The sequence below is a fragment of the Gossypium arboreum genome, chromosome 12 (assembly GCF_025698485.1).
Source record: "Gossypium arboreum isolate Shixiya-1 chromosome 12, ASM2569848v2, whole genome shotgun sequence".
In the NCBI taxonomy this organism is placed as follows: Eukaryota; Viridiplantae; Streptophyta; class Magnoliopsida; order Malvales; family Malvaceae; genus Gossypium; species Gossypium arboreum.
Window position 1 is genome coordinate 14289274 of NC_069081.1, and position 5480 is coordinate 14294753.

The window sequence follows — 5480 nt, forward strand, 5'->3', positions numbered from 1 at the left end:
GAGGTTATAATTTTTCATTAATTTTGTGTGTAACCCTAAACAGTAAACAAACCTTGAGTAATAAAAATTATGAAATTTTAAAATAATAATAATAAATAATTATCATTATAAATTATTGTAAAAAATAAAATAAAATAAAGAAACATACAGATTTTTACGTGGAAACCCTTTCGGGAAAAAACCACGGGCAGAGGACAAGAAAATTCACTATGTCGAATTCGAATGATTACAAGAGGAATAGACTATGTCTATTTATAAGCTTGTAAAGCCATATTCTAGTAAGACTGAAACACCTTATTCTAATCAATATAAAATAAATTAAAAAACCTTATTCTAAAAAATAAAATAAAAGAAGTGTAATTCTATATGGATTCTTCTTTTATTTTATTTTACCACTGTATTTTATTTAAATAAGGATTCGGGTAACTTAATTCTAACAATCTCCACCTTGATACGAATTCTCAATGAACGAGTTCTTCATCGCGAACTCTCAACGAACAAGTTCTCCATCTCTTCCATAAAACCCCTTAAGGGTTTAACTTCAACAATGAATTCCAGCCAAGTCTAAGCAATGCTCAAACTTGGTTATAGGAAGTGACTTAGTCATCATATCTGCAGGATTTTCATGAGTACTAATTTTGCTCACAACAATATCACTACGAGCAATAATATCATGAACAAAATGATACCGAACATTAATGTGTTTTGTTCTCTCATGAAACATTTGATCTTTTGTAAGAAAGATGACACTCTGACTGTGACAAAATAGTGTGTTGATTTGAAGGTCTTCATTGATTTCACTAAAGAGTCCCTTCAACCAAATAGCTTCTTTACAAGCCTCAGTAATCGCCATGTACTATGCTTCAGTGGTAGACAAAGCGACTGTAGTTTGCAAAGTGGCTTTCCAACTGATTGCACAACCTCCGATTGTAAAGACATAACCTGTGAGAGATCTTCTTCTATCAAGGTCTCCACCAAAATCAGCATCAACATACCTAATGACTCCATCTCTAGTTCTTCCAAACTGTAAGCAAACATCAGTAGTACCTTGTAAGTATCTTAAAATCCACTAAACTGCTTTCCAGTGTTCTTTACCTGGATTCGCCATGTATCTACTAACTGCACTGTGTGCATATGATAAATCTGGACGTGAACAAACCATAGCATACATGAGAGATCCCACTGCACTAGAGTATGGAACATGTGACATGTACTCAATCTCATCATTTGATTGTGGAGACAAAACCGATGAAAGTCTAAAATGAGCTGCTAAAGGAGTATTAACAGGCTTAGCACTCTGCACATTGAACCTGCAAAGAACTTTCTCAATGTACGCCTTCTGACTTAGGTACAATTTACTTGCTTTTCTATCTCTGAGAATCTCCATTCCAAGTATCTTCTTTGCTGGTCCTAAATCTTTCATCTCAAATTCTTTACTTAGTTGGGCTTTGACCTTTCTTATCTCTCATTTATCTTTTGCTGCTATCAACATGTCATCAACATAAAGAAGTAGATACACAAAAGAACCAACACTGTTTTTCTTACAGTAAAAACAACTGTCAAAACTACTTCTTTTGAATCATGAGAAGTCATAAAGGAATCAAACCTCTTGTACCACTGTCTTGGTGACTGTTTCAAACCGTAAAGGGACTGTTTCAGCAAGCAAACATAGTCCTCATTTTTTGAGACTATAAAACCCTCTGATTGTTGCATGTAAATATCATCCTTAAGTTCTCCATGCAAAAATGCAGTTTTTACATCTAACTGCTTAAGCTCCAAATCATGCATAGCCACAATACCAAGCAAAACTCGAATCAAACTATGCTTAACAACTGGGGAGAACACATCTGTGAAGTCCACTCCTGGAATTTGACTGTAACCCTTTGTAACAAGCCTTACTTTATATCTGGGTCCTTCAACTCCTAGAGTCCCTTCTTTCTTTTTAAACACTCATTTACAATAAGCAGTCTTTTTACCTTTAGGAAGTTTCACAAGATCCTATATTTTATTTTTGTAGAGTGATTCCATCTCCTCTTGCATAGCAAACATCCATTTTTTCGAGTCTTCACAGCTAACTGCCTTAGAATAATTAGATGGCTCTTGATTCACATCTATATCTTCAGCCACATTTAAGGCATAAGCAACTAGATCAGCCTCAGCATACTTCTTTGGAGGTTTAATTTCTCTTCTAGTTCTGTTTTTGGCGATAGAGTATTGCGGTGAAGAAGCAACTCTATTCTCAATTTTTGTACTGGCTTGAGGAGTCGACTCTGTATTAATTTGATGCTCCGCTTGCTTTTGATTTTCTTTATTGGAAGAGTCTTTAAGAGATAAGTTAGGTAGCATAGCAGTTTCATCAAAAACAACATCTCTTCTAATCACAACTTTTCTATTTTCAGGACACCATAACTTATACCCTTTTACACCAGTTTTATAACCAAGAAAAACGCATTTAATGGATCTCGGTTCCAATTTTCTATTATCAACATGAGCATACGCAGAATACCCAAAAATCTTTAAATTAGAATAATTAGTAGGATTACCAGGCGATACCTCTTGTGGAGTCTTTTTCTCAATGGCAACAGTTGGAGATCGGTTGATCAAAAAACATGCAGTAGAGGCTGCTTCTGCCCAAAACGGCTTTGGTAAGTTGGCATTTGACAACATGCATCGAACCTTCTTCATGATCATTTTATTTATTCGTTCTCCAAGGCCATTTTGCTGTGGAGTATGGCGAACTTTCAAGTGTCTCACAATCCCTTCTAACTTGCACAATCTATTAAACTCATCAGAGCAGAACTCTAAGCCATTGTCTGTGCAGAGGTATTTTATCTGTTTTTCTGTCTATTTTACAATTATAATTTTCCAAGACTTAAATGTAGAAAACACATCGCTTTTCTGCTTCAGGAAGAACGCCCAAACTTTTTTGGAAAAATCATCAATAAAGGTTAGCATATAATTAGATCCACCTCTCGAAGGCACTCTGGATGGCCTCCACAGATTAGAATGAATAGTCCTTTCATGTAATGGAATTCCTCTAGTGAATCTCTTTTGCTTCCCAAAAACACAGTGCTCACAGAAATTTAGTTTGCAAATTCCTTTCCCATCAAGAAGTCCTCTTTTGCTCAATTCTACCGTGCCATTCTCACTCATATGCCCTAGGCGCAAATGCCAAAGTTTAGTAATATCATCCTCTGACAAAGAAGAGGAAGCGACAGCTACATCACCAGTAACAGTAGAACCCTGCAAAACATATAATTTGGCAGTTTTTCTTTGCTCTTTCATTACAACAAGGGAACCTTTGGAAATCTTTAGAACCCCACTTTTAGCTGTGTATCTGAACCCTTTTGAATCAAAAGTACTCAACAAAATTAAATTTCTCTTCAATTCTGGCACATGTTGCACGTCACTAAGTGTTTTGACAACTCTATCAAACATCTTAACTTTAATTGTTCCAACACCTATGATTTTACATGAAGCATTATTTCCCATCAAAATAACACCTTCATACATTGTTTTGTAAGTTGTAAACCAATCCCGATTGGGACTTAGGTGGAAGGTGCAACCTGAATCAATTATCCACTCCTCGCTCACTTTAGAATTGTTAACTGAAGTGGCTAGAAGTTCACCATCGCTGTAGTCTTCTACAACATCAACTTTACCGGAATTTTTTGGATGTTTTCCCTTTTATTTCGCAACCTCCTTTTTAATCTTGTTCTGTAGCTTAAAGCACTCAGATTTAATGTGCCCTTTCTTCTTGCAGAAGTTGCAAGTTTTACCTCTGTTTGAAGACTTTGATCTACCCTTAGATTTACCGCAAGGATTCCATTCATGTGTCCTTCCACGATTATCATCAGCATTCCAATCTTGTCTCCTACGAACAATGAGACCCTCTCCTTGAGAGTCTGGTTTAACCACAAGATTCTTCAACTTATCATACGAGGTCAAAAAATCATAAACCTTATCAATTTTGAGAGACTCGCGGCTATATAAAATCGTGTCTCTAAAGGTTGAATAAGACAAGGGCAACGAACGAAGTAGAATCAACCCTAGATCTTCCTTATCATACTGAACCTTCTTTAAACACTGTTAAGTGTTCGTGTACAGACACACCTTCCTCCAAACGATGAGCATAAAGACGTAGCTTCATATGCAACTTACTTGTTAGAGTTTTCGACATACATAATTGTTCTAGCCTCTTACATAATGCAGCGGTGGCCTTCTCTTTCATCACATCCTGCAAAATTTCGTTGGACAAATGCAGATGTAATTGTGTTAACGCCTTTCGATCCTTACACTTCTTCTCTTCATCTGTTAAAGTCGAAGGCAACTTATCTATCCCTAGCAGGGCATCCTCCAGATCCATCTACGTAAGAACTGCTTGCATCTTAATCTGCCACAACGCAAATCTGATGTTACGATCCAATAGCGGAATTTCATACTTCAAAGACACCATTACTGTAATCGAGATGAACAACCCGGAAGCTCTGATACCAATTTGTGAAAAATAAAATAAAGAAACACATAATTTTTTACGTGGAAACCCTTTCAGGTAAAAACTACGGGCAGAGGAAAAGAAAATTCACTATGTCGAATTCGAATGATTACAAGAGGAATAGACTATGTCTATTTATAAGCTTGTAAAGCCATATTCTAGTAAGACTGAAACACCTTATTCTAATCAATATCAAATATATGGTATTTAATAAGATTTAAAAACCTTATTCTAAAAAATAAAATAAAAGAAGTGTAATTCTATATGGATTCTTCTTTTATTTTATTTTACCGCTTTATTTTATTTAAATAAAGATTCGGTCACTTAATTCTAACAATTATAATTACAATATTAATTAAAAATAACATATAAATTATAAAGTAAAATTATAAATTTGATAAGATTGAAACTTTCAGATGAAAAATATAATAATATGATTGCCTTCAAAGTAATTTTCATTTTCATTAAGATCTCTCCAAACAATTCTAACTTATTAATCTCGATTTTTTAGTGATTGTTTTAGATGCTACTTGATTTCACCATAAATATTATAATTTTAAAAACTTCAATTTCATTTTATTTGATTTTCATATAAAATTTTAATAAATATTTATTTTATATAAATCTTATTCGTGTGTCATAACTACATTTTGAATGTTTTATAATTTGATATGAAGAAAAATAATTCATTTGGTTGACTGTTGTCTCTATCAATTTCATAATCAATTACTTTATTTTATTACCAATTAACTTCAATTGGTAAAATCTTATAAAATCTTAAGTTAATATATGATAAAATTATAATTTCTTCCTAGAAAATGTCAAAATTTCAATTTAATCCTTTTGAGAACTATCAAGATACAAACCAATACAAAATCACATTTTAACTCTAATAAAAATTTATAACTTAATTTTAAATTGATGTTTTTAGTTGTAGTGTAGGATGGTTTAAAGGGCTTTTAGAAGTTAATTGTTAGGTTAGATA